The sequence below is a fragment of the Prionailurus viverrinus genome, chromosome B1 (assembly GCF_022837055.1).
Source record: "Prionailurus viverrinus isolate Anna chromosome B1, UM_Priviv_1.0, whole genome shotgun sequence".
NCBI lineage: Eukaryota > Metazoa > Chordata > Mammalia > Carnivora > Felidae > Prionailurus > Prionailurus viverrinus.
The window spans coordinates 55,161,186-55,173,572 of record NC_062564.1 but is presented as its reverse complement, the minus strand read 5'-3'; the positions used below and the strand labels follow the sequence as shown (position 1 = coordinate 55,173,572).

Sequence of the window (12,387 nt, the reverse complement as noted above, 5' to 3'; positions counted from 1 at the left end):
CTAGGAATAAAAATTTGAGAGTGATCAGAATGTTTATTGATCATATTTATAGCTATGGGACTGGCAGGGTAGTGAGTATAGATTAAGAAGAGAAGAGGCAAAAGACTGAAACCTGGAGCAAGCCAATATTCAGAGGACTGGAAGAGGAGATGCCAGCATCATGAAGGCGAGGGCTATAACTACTACATCTTTTGCATCTCTCAGAGTGCCTGCTTTAATACTGGGCTCACAGTAAATGTTCCAAAAACATTCACTGAAAGAATGAACAAATAAATTGCTGGAAAAGTAAGTGGGTATGTTGCCATACCATGAACTTCTTCTGACTATGTCCATGCCAGAGCACAAAATAGTGTTTCTGTCACAGTCTCTCAGTCACATACTATGATGGAAAGTTCCACACCTGGCAAGCACTTACTGGTAGTTGTTTTTTTTTTTTTTTAAGCACTTTATAAATTACATGTTTGAACTGAAAGTTTCTCTTCTTCTTTTACTTGAGTGCAGATAAATAGCTTTAACTTTTATTTAGCAAGTGGAAAAATGTTTGACCCAGTATGTTCCTGTGATACATTGATTATTTTTTTCATTAGAAGACACCAACCTTAATCCTTGGCAATCCATCAAAACCATATATTTTCATGTGCCAACAAGAGTGAAATGACTTTGGCAAATTTGAAGCAAACTGCTCTATTTTTTTTTCTATTTCAGTTGAAGTACATGCACTTAAAATTCCTCTTGGAGCACATCCACATTACAAAAGAAAGTAAAGCTAAAAACTGAATATTTAAAGGAATAAGCAAGATATCCTTAGATAGCTATCTGTTGATTTTTTTGGATTCAAATTTATGTAACTAATATTGTTGCTAAAACTATATGACACTATTCATATCCCAATAGTGGCACAATTTTTAAGTGATCAAGGCAGAGGATATAGAATCATGGGCAAGATATTCCTAATTAAGCAACAAATCATTGCGAGAATCATATAGATAGGGAATTGCAAATTCTGATTGTGTGGGGGTATTTGGCACCAGAAGGCTTTTGAATGGTTAAGTTAAATGAAGACTTAAAAAGAAAACTTATCCCATTTAATGGCCAAAACTAACAGGGCTATGCAGTTTAAGTGTTCAGAGATTTATGGTGCAATACTCATACTGATGTCAATTCTGGGAACTGGTATTAAGAGCAGTGGAATGAAACACAGTTGATGAATTAGACAGGGCAGTCCATTTTCAGATTTCTTTCAAAACACAGCAAGAGAGAAGCAAAGGCTGTAAAAGCAAATGACAATTCCAGCCCAGAATTTGACATTTAAAGTAACAAAGATTACAGTTGGAAGAGATTAAAATTGCCATCTAGCCTGTGATGTTTCCCATTCATCTTTCTTTGATGATGGAAAAAACACTGTTATTTAAAAAAAAAAAAATCTTTCTTTCTCATTAACTGTGTCAGAAGAGGATTGTGGTGGAATGAGCTCTGGAATGGAACTTCTTAAAGTGTGTATTAGAGAAGAGGTGATATTAGTAAGTGGATAAGCCCTTCAAACATCATTAAAACAGACATGATCAGCTTAAGCACCCAAGAGACCTTCATCAGTGGAAAAATGAAGTTCACATCCTCCCTGAAAATGATCTTCCTTCAGGCCTCTGGGAGAACGCTATAAGAGGATATTAATGTTCAGTCTTGCACCACTCTACTTATTTTCCTGGCCACAATAGATCACCATCGCTGGAGAAAAGGACCCACATTTGGGAGAGCTTTTTACAGCTTGCATAAACTAAGTTAAGGAATTTTAAAGAGGAATTTTTATAAGCCCAAGAAGGAAAAAGTGTTCCCTTTATCTTAGTAGTACAGACACTGTAGTGTGTTCCATGGTGGGAACACCAAGGATGAATTCAGTGAAGTCGCTCTTTGTATCACACATTTATGCCAGTGCCTTTTTAGGAATCAAGATTTTTTAAAAGCAAAAACATTTACTTTCTTAGACATTGCAGTTAACTTCACGTAGAAATAGCTGCTGCATTAAAAGACTAAACTTATATACTCCATCATTCTCGCATAGTTCTGAAGAGGCGGAATAACAAGGTCTTGTTACATGGGATCAGATTCAGAGTGGACACGGGCATTAATCAGGAATAACAGTGAGGGAGCTGTCTCTTTTTAAACCTATGATGAAGCGACTCTCCCAGTTAAGGAATAAGCATTTTCTAGTTCTTTTTAATCTGATTATTTCCCTTTATCCCAGGAGGTATCACCTTTGTCAAAATACATCCATCTCCTTAGAAAAAGTCTTTCTCTCTGCATTCGTCTTTTGACTCAACACATAAATACATTTCTGCTTTAATCTATAGCAGTAATTTGGAGAGAATATGTGCTACAAAATGATTTTTAAGGAAAAAAATACATACCCTTTCTTCTTCGTTCCTTTTGGTCTTCTTGGCAGAAGAATGTTCTTAAATGCTCCAATTCACCGGGTGAGTTTGGGCAAAAGGAGGAAAAAGGAGGTGCTAGAAGGAGGTCCTTTACAAATAAACCTTTGTCTGCCTTGTCTCTTGCCTGGGATTGACAGACTCACTGCTCCAGCCAGGACTGGGGGAGGAGGGGAGTGGAAGTGAGACAGGGCTGCAAGAACTGCCTCCTTTGGATTCTTCCAAACCAGGCAAGGATGAACTGAACAGCTTCTTTACAGAGGGAAATAACTAGTCTGAACAATAACCTCAGGGAGGCAGACTCTTGGAGTAATAAAATATAAAACCTGAAGAATTTAAAAAGAACACAGAATAATTTTAAATTTAAGAGAAGTATGTGTGTGTGTGTGTGTGTGTGTGTGTGTGTGTGAGAGAGAGAGAGAGAGAGAGAGAGAGAGAGAGAGAGAGAGAGACTGAAAGAGAGATGGGAATAGTGGGGAGAGTGGGGAGAGAGAGAGGAGAAGGAAGGGGAAAAATGGCTAATGTGATTTAGGCAAATAGCTGAGCACCTCTTTGTCTTTCATAATTTCTTCATGTTTTTTCCAGATACCATCTAGATATCTTATAACATTTTGGTTGAAGATGTATTCCAACTCTCCAAGTCCTCACCAAGGAGTCATTACCAGTCAATGGAAAGTAAAAAAGAAAATGACTAAAAAAGAAACCTGTACCTCAAATAAAGGCACAAAGGGAATTTCAGTCTGTTTTTTGAGCAAACTGCACTGGAATTGTAGCATCTGTTAACTCTCCTTTAATTGTTGGTTAATTTTTAAAACTCAGTTTGGACTAGTGTTGCAGGAGTCGGAAAAATTATAATAGGGATAATCTAGAATGGAGGGAAGGGCATTCTGGGTTGTACAAAGGAAGGCATGACGGTGAAGGAGAGGGTAACAACTTTGGGGGTTACAAGTAGTTCAGTGTAGCTGGAAGTAGGGATGGCAGGGGAAAAGATTAGAGGACTAGAAAGAGGCAAGTTGATGAAGTACCTCATATGCTACACTGAACATTTTGTATTTTGTCCTGAAAGTGAACGGAAAGATGATGAAAAGTATTAAAAATGATAGCCCCTGACTGCAGTGTGGAATAAGGATGATGTGGGAGGAAGGAAGCTAGAAACAGAAGAGGGGCTCTTGCAGTAACCCAAAAGAGAAGATAGTTAGGAAGCAGAACTGAAAATATTTGGTAACCAATGAGGTTTTTATGTTTAGGGTAGAGGTAGTTGAGAGAAAAGGGAGACTTTATTAACTCTCAAAGACTTGGAGCCTTGGATGAATAATGCATTACTTATCTTGGAAAAAGAATACAAAGAGAAGAGCAGTTTGGGCTGGAGCAGAGGGGGAGATAGAAACGAGTTAGTGTATTTTTTTCCATTGAGTTAGACATGTTTTTATTTTTTTTATTTTATTTTAATTCCAGTATAGTTAACATACAGTGTTAAATTAGTTTCAGGTACACAATGATTCAGCACTTCCATACATCGCCTGGTGCTTCCCACAACGAGTGCACTCCTTAATCCCCATCACCTATTTCCCCCATCCTCCCATCCACCTCCCCTCTGATAACCATCACTTTGTTCTCTAGTTAAGAATCTGTTTCTTGGTTTATATCTCTCTCTCTTTCTCTCTCTTTTTTCTTTTGGTCATTTGTTTCATTTCTTAAATTCCACATGTGAGTGAAATCATATAGTGTTTGTCTTTCTCTGACTAACTTATTTCACTTAGCATTATACTCTCTAGCTCCATCCATGTTGTTGCAAATAGCCAGATTTCATTCTTTTTTATGGCTAAATAATATTCCTGTGTGTGTGTGTGTGTATGTGTGTACCACATCTTCTTTATTCATTCATCAATCAATGGACCCTTGGGCTGCTTCCATATTTTGGCCCTTGTAAATAATGCTGCTATAAAGATGGGGGTGTATATATCCCTTTAAATTAGCATTTTTGTATTTTGAAGGTAAATACCCAGTAGCGCAATTACTGGATCATAGGGTGGTTCTATTTTTAACTTTTTAAGGAAACTCCATACTGTTTTCCACAGTGACTGCACCAGTTTGCATTCCCACCAACAGTTCAAGAGGGTTCCTTTTTCTCCACATGCTTGCAGAACTTGTTATTTCTTCTGTTTTTGATTTTAACCATTCTGACAGGTATAAAGTGATATCTCACTGTAGTTTTGATAGTTTTGATTTACATTTCCCTGATGATGAGTGATGTTGAGCATCTTTTCCTTTGTAATTTAGCCATCTAGAGGTCTTCTTGGAGGAATATCTGTTCATGTCTTCTGCCCATTTTTAAATTGTATTATTTGTTTTTTGAGTGTTGAGTTGTATAAGTTCTTTATATATTTTAGATACTAACCCTTTATTGGATATGTCATTTGCAAATATCTTCTCCTACTCTGTAGGTTGCCATTTAGTTTTGTTGATTGTTTCCTTCACTGTGCAGGGGCATTTTATTTTGATGTAGTCTCAATAGTTTATTTTTGCTTTTATTTCCCTTGGCTTAATAGATATATCTAGAAAAATGCTTCTACAGCCAATGTCAGAAAAATCACTGCCTGTGTTCTCTTCTAGGATTTTTATGGTTTCAAGTCTTAATTTAGGTCTTTAATCCATTCTGAATTTGTTTTTGTGTATGGTATAAGAAAATGGTTCAGTTTCATTATTTTGCATGTAGCTGACCAGTTTCCCACCATTTGTGGAAGAGACTATCGTTTTTTCCCATTGGATATTCTTTCCTGCTTTGTTGAAGATTAATTGACCATATGATTGTGGGTTTATTTCTGGGTTTTCTACTCTGTTTCACTGATCTAAGGATTTTGTGCCAATACTATTTTTGTGCCAATACCATGCTGTTTTGATCACTACAGCTTTGTAATATAATGTGAAGTCCGGAATCGTGATACCTCCAGCTTTGCTTTTCCTTTTCAAAATTGCTTTGGCTATTCAGGGTCTTTTGTGGTTACACATAAATTTTAGGATTTTTTTGTTCTAGTTCTGTGAAAAATGCTGTTAGAATTTTGGTAGAGTTTGCATTAAGTGTGTAGATTGCTTTGGGTAGTATAGACATTTTAGCAATATTTGTTCTTCCAGTCCATGAGCAATGGAATAGCTTTCCATTTCTTTGTGTCATCTTCAGTTTCTTTCATCAATGTTTTATAGTTATCAGAGTACAGATCTTTCACATCTTTAGTTAGTTTTGTTCCTAGATATCTTACTATTTTGGGTGTAGTTTAAATGGGATTGTTTTCTTAATTTCTTTTTCTGCTGCTTCAAGAATGACTTAGTTTATGAATGTTGAATTTGAGGAGTCCTAGATGCAGTTAGGAATGGTTAGTAAGCCCTTGGTTAAATGGACTTGGAGCTCAGAAAAAAGTATGGGCCAATTAGAGTTTACCGATTAATCACAAAATATTGACTAAATAACTAATCAAGTTATTCAACTAAATGATAGTTGAAGTCATGGCTTTACCCCTTAAAAGTTACCAAGTATTTTCTGTGTGCCAGGCACTTCACATGTCTGAAACTCATTTACTCTCCTTATGAGCCCATGAAGTAGATACTATTATTAGTCCCATTTTATAAATGCGGAAACATCAGAGATTTTAAGTAACCTGCCCCATATCTCACGCAGAGCCAGAAAATGGCAAGTCCCTTGCCATGTAGTTCTAGTGTCCATGCCCTTCACTATTGTGCTTCTCAGAATGGATTATAGAGTAAGAAGAAAATAGGACTAATCAGAATCAGAATCAGAATCTTAGGGACCACTGGCATTTAAGGGATGACTAGAGAACAAGAAGCAGTGGAAAAATCAGGAGAGTATTATCATGGAAGTCAAAGAAAGGCATGTCAAGAAGAATGGAGGTAAGTGAAAGGCCCCTGTTGACAGCTGTTTGAGGGAAGCCATACATGCACACCCTGATATGGAGGTTTGTAGAGCAAAGTGTAGAGAAAAGCAACAAGACCAGAAGCAGCTGTCAGTCCTAAGAGAGATCAAATCTCTGGTCTCCGTTTTATTGAAGCTGGAGCAAAAGGTATGGAATTCAAGAAAAGAGATGAGAGGCATATGTGCAATTAACTACATATATTCTTTGTATATTTATAAATGTGTTTCCTATGATACTGGCTAAAAAAATGCCACAGATAGGGTTAGTTTATGTGTATGACTTAAAAGTATAGACATATGTGCATTGGAAGAGGAACATGGAAACTATACAGCCTTCACTCCATCTTGTGAGCTATCCATCTTGTTACCCCATGTCAATCAATCTAGACCAGAAGTATGGTGCCAACAACAAACTGATTTTCTTGTAGATGAATTCTCTCTTTTCCTCTTTATTTTACGGTTATTTTCCTGTGTGTTGATTCTTTTTTTAAATGTCTTTTATTGCACTGCTCATTTTGTTTCCTTGCATTTAATTGACTTTTACTTTGGGATTCAAATCTGAAGCCACTGTTTGTCTTCTTATATATGGAGACTTAAGACATCTTGTTTGTTTTGTTTTCTCTCCTGACAGCCGGTTACTTAGACCTCATCAAACCCTGGTTTATGTTGCTCTGGAGGCCATCTCTCTCTTCGAGACAGTCTCTGGAGTCTCCCAAAGTAAGCCCCTTATGTGTGGTAGGTGAGGACATTTAAATATACTGCCCATTTTCTAGAAAATACTCCCTGCTATATTTTTATGTGATGGTTAGTATATGTGTGTGTATGTGTATGTGTGTGTGTGATTTATATAGGTATATCTTATCAACCTAATGTCCAATCAGATTTGTTACAAATAGAAAAGCCCCACAAATTAGTGACATAGTCAACTCATGAGTAGAGAAAAGTTTGATATAGAACTTAAGCAATTTTGTTAAAAGTATTGGTATTAAATTTAAAAAGCAAGCTGATTAGCATTTTATAAACAAACAAACAGTAACAACAACGACAAAATCCTTCCCATCATTTGGAGTTTCGGGAGATGTCTTGGATATAAATAATTTTAGGCATCAGATATCTAAAGCTTATGAAAAACTGGAAACCCACATAAGTGCTTCCTCTGATTTCTGGGATCTCTGGGAGCTCATGCATATGCCTGATTTAGAATCTGCTGCTCCACTGTTCCATAATTGACCCCTTTCTCTCATCTCCCTCAGGCTTACATCCTTCTGGAGTCACTGAGGGTGGCAGTGTGGGGAAAAGCAGCATCTGGTTTTAACCTTCACAGTTTCCTCCCAAGAGGGAAACAGGACCTGTTTTATGTGAGTATCCTTGACAAAAGGAGTTTCAGAATAATCATGCTCATTGTAAACTAATTTGCAGTCTGTCTGTTGCAGTACTAATGAGCCACAGATAAAATTACTTTCTCAAATCCCTTTAAAGTCTTCAATCAGTTAAAAAGAAACAATTAACCTGTTTTATTAACTTTTTTGAACTTGTTAAAAGAGTATTCTTTTTTATTAAAACTATTTAAAGTTTCCCTTAAGTTGTCCTCTGAAGTTGGACCGTTTGTGCTTAGAATGGTTTTTGCAGCTGGGTTGAACAAGATAACCTCTATTACTTAGACGTAGCTTTCTGCCACTGACGTGGAACTTATGAGAACAGACCCCACTGAGTAGTCTCAAGTGAGGCCCCGGAGGAGGCAGCAGAAGTACCAAGGAGCTGTTGAGTAAAGTGTTGAGCTGATGCCATTACAACTACAGGAACAGCACTGCTTCCAAGAGGCATTCCTATGGGGGTGCAATTTCAAAGGGCTGATGTACTTGGCAGCTGCTAGGATTCCCACACAGGCAGCCGTGGCTAGAATGGGAATTGGAGGCGGAGACTTCTTGCTCAGAAACTCTTAGTCAGAATAGCCAACACAAGACCTCTTTTACCTGGGCATGGAGAGGGGGGCACCACCCCCACTGGGTGGGCTGGGCTTTTGCTCAGCGTTTATACACAGAGGTTTTGAGTAATGTGATCTTTAAATATGATAAAAATATGATAACATATGAGCACCTTGAATGATGTGATCTTTAAATATAATATTAAGTATGATTTAAAGATGAACATCAGGGGAGAAGTGTATCAGGAAAAACTATCCACTTTTAAGGAGCCATGGAATATTTAGAACGAATGATAATATTAACATAAAAAAAAAAAAAAACGTTGGCAGGAAAAGAGGCCGAGAAGGAAAGGAACTTGAAAATAACCCCTTTAGTTTCCTAGCAGTCTAAAAGAGGCACTGGGCTGACAGTAAATAGAATCATAGCCCAAATCCCAACAACAATTCTGTGGTTTGTTAGAAACAACCCACTTATTATACCTAGAAAAAACGAACGATTAAGTGTGCCAGCGTGTGTTCTCTTGTAGACCCTGAGTTATTGCCCTAAGCCTCCCACAGTTATTTCACCGCTACAAGCATCTGGTAGGTTGGTAATGATAACAATAATAGTAATGATATTAGGAATAATAATGTCATTGCCAAGTGTGTTAAACACTCTAGCAATGTTGGTTTCTTTAACCTAAGCAACATTCTTTTATGAGGTAATTTTTCAGATGAGGGAACTGAACCTTAAAAAGATGAAGTAAGTTGGCCAAGATCACGCTCACAGCTGGTGAGAAGTGGAGCAGAAACTGGAGAGCAAGACAAAACTAGGCTCTTAACTTATTGCTTTCATAAATAGTGAAAGGAGTAGAATGAGAGATCGGAGATCTGAATACCGTTCAAAAAGGTCGTAGCCCATGACTTGAGTGTAAATGGACCACATATATGCTCTCGTAAGACTCCTAAGAGCCATCGTTCTCTTAAGGTGTCTCCTCCGTCTATTTAATGTTAATACTTGGCTTGCAACAATTCTTCCTTGGATACTTAGAAACTTAAAACAGCTAAACAGAGTTTTCAACAAAGTCAGATATGGAAAATGGCCAAAATGTCATTCCTTTGGATAGAGTTTCTAAGTAATTATAGTTCTAGGAGTAAAAATTATGATACCAGACACTCAGTAAATATTTGTTAAATGAATGAATGGGTTAATAGATAAGTTGAAAAGGGGCGCCTGGGTGGCTTAGTAGGTTGAGCATCTGACTTCGGCCCAGGTCATGATCTCGTGGTCCATAAGTTCAAGCCTCATGTCAGGCTCTGTGCTGACAGCTCAGAGCCTGGAGCCTGCTTCAGATTCTGTGTCTCCTTCTCTCTCTTCCCTCCCCCACTCGCACTCTCTCTGTCTCACACACATAAATAAACATCAAAAAAAATTTTTTAAATAAATAAATTGAATGGACACAACACTTGGGTAGAGGGTAGGTTTTTGGAAATTATTCACCATTCAGTAGTTACTTATCATCTGTCACATACTATGACTAATGTTATACTGTCCCTGAGAACGAAGTTCAGCAGCTAGCCACCACTGTTGTCTCAAGGACTTCTCCAAAGTGCAGGCTATTAAGTTCTACTATACATCCTCAGTTTTCCCCCTTGTAAATTAAAGGGTTTAATTGGTAATTTTTATGGTTCCTTCTATTTCCCACTTTCTATAATTGTATGATTCTCAATTTTATTTTAATAAACTTAAAATTTTAGAATAGTTTTTATACCCAGTATTCTCTATTATTTCACATCTCAGATTATTGTGGTGCATTTGTTACAGTTAGTCAATATTGATACATTACTACTAACTAAAATCCATACTTTATTCTTTTTTTTTTTAAGTTTGTCCCTAATATCCTTTTCTAGAATCTTCTCCAGGACACCACATTACATGACATCTCCTTAGGCTTCTCTTGGCTGTGAGAGCTACTTAGACTTTCCTTGTTTCTGAGGATCTTGACAAAAAGTTTTTTTTAAGTAATCTCTACCCAGTGTGGGGCTTGAATTCATGACCCTGAGATTAAAGGTCACATGCTTTCCAACAGCCAGCCAAAGTACCCTGATCTTGACAAGTTTTGAAGAGTATTGGTTGGTTTTATAGATGTCCCTCAATTGAGATTTGTCTAGTATTTATCATATTATTAAACTTGGGTTGTATGTTTCAGGGAAGAAGACCATAGAGTTAAAGCGCTGTTTTCATCACATCATATGAAAGGTACATACTATAAATGTGACTTATCAGTGTTGATAGTAGCCTTAGTCAGCTGGCTGAGGTAGTGTTTGCCAGGTTTCTGCACTGTGAAGTTGTTCTTTTTCTCTCTCTCTCCATACTGCACTCTTTGGAAGGAAGTCACTATGCTCAGTCTACACTGAAGGAGTGGGGGAGTTATATTCCATCTTCTTGAGGACAGAGTATCTACGTACATTTTTTGGGATTCTTCTGCACATGAGATTTATCTTTATTTATTTGTATCGGTATGAACTCATGGCTCTTTATACTTCGGATTATAATCCAATATTACTTTTAAAGTTTTTTGTTGTTCTAATAGCTCTAGCTTTGGCCACTGGGAGCTCTTTCGGCTGTATCCTGTGTCCTTTTGGTATACACCCTCAGCAAGTGTTTTCTCAGTCGGCATGCGTTTTGTGTTGTAAGGTTTATGGGTTTTGATGAACGCATAGCATCATGTATTCTCTATTACATTATGATATAGAGTAGTCTCACTGCCCTAAAATATCTCCTGTGCCTCATTTACTTGGTCTTCCCCTGCCTGGAACTCCTGGCAACCACTGATCTTTTCACCATTTCTATAGTTTCACCTTCTCCGGGCTGTCATATCATTGGAACCATATATTATGTAGCCTCTATAAACTGGATTCTCTCACTTAGCAATGTGTATTTAAAAGTCATATTCATATTTTTATGGTTTGATGGTGTATTGCTTTTTATCACTGAATCATATTCCATTATATAGATATGCCACAGTTCATTTATCTTTTTGCTTGTTAAAGGACATCTTAGTTGCTTATAGTTTTTGCAATCATGAATAAAGATGCTATATACATTTGTGTGCAGGTTTTGTTTGGACATAAATTTTGAAACAAGTTAATATCTTTTTAACATTTATTTTTCAGTTTGTAATTGTTGGTTTGTAATCATCTAGCTTTTATATGGCTTCTCACATATAGCTATTTTAAAAATAATGAACAGTTTCACATAATAAATCTGTTCAGAATCAGGTACCATCTTTTATAAAGTATAAACAATAAACCCATTAATATTTTATGGAATAAAGGGAACTTTAAATATAGGGCACTTTAGAAATATTTACATTTAATGTTTTTTGAAATATGAGCAGACCTGTGGTCTGACAAGGCCATTTCTTTCATATCACAAACAGGGACATTTATAGGTGTTAAATTAGCTGCAAAATTGTTCCTTTATTGCTCCCTCACTAATAAAACATGTTAAAAATTACATGTTTGGAAATCCAAATACAAGGATTTGTAAGTTGAAGTAATAAATACAGCACTATATTAGATAACTAAAACCAGCTTCCTTTATGTGAATACATATCAGATAGGACACATGAAATGCCAAGCAATAACAAGCAATGGAAATATTCTCCCTAGATATTTCATCTCTAAACGCATGAATGTGTTACCTATAGTATAATCCTATTAAAACATAACTCGTTATTCCATAAGATATGGCTATATATTAGAGTGGGAGGCAAATATATTCACTGAAAGTCTAAAACATGGTAACAATTCTACAAGGAAGGAAGGAAGGAAGGAAGGAAGGAAGGAAGGAAGGAAGGAAGGAGAAAGAAAGAAAGAAAGAAGAAAAGAAAAAACGTCTTTCTATAACACTGTCTTTTATCAAATTGCAAGTTAGTCTTTGTCTTTAATACTAGTATTCAAAGAGAGTTCCTTCTTTGGGGATGAATTAACAAAAAATTGCCCCACATTGTTACCACCTTATAGAATTTTCACTATATTTTCCCACAGTATCCAAGCGACTTGTGCTGACTGGTCCAGCCAAGCTGAAGTATAAAATATCCTGGCATCAAAAAAGCTTTAACATTGAA

General features: G+C 36.7%; 1 protein-coding gene across 2 annotated transcripts in view; it reads right to left on the bottom strand.

Annotated features, from left to right (window-relative positions):
* SCRG1 (stimulator of chondrogenesis 1) overlaps positions 1-12,173 on the bottom strand; it is a 31,794-nt gene extending 19,621 nt beyond the window's left edge. The window contains exons 1-2 of one of the 2 annotated variants that reach the window (XM_047854812.1): positions 12,168-12,173; positions 2,406-2,531 (exon numbers count right to left, since the gene is read on the bottom strand). The gene's annotated coding sequence lies outside the window, so the exon portion shown is untranslated. Of the gene's footprint in view, positions 1-2,405; positions 2,679-12,167 lie in introns of those variants that run through there. The other variant, XM_047854811.1, reaches the window with a different exon arrangement.
* Positions 12,174-12,387: the final 214 nt, after the last annotated feature.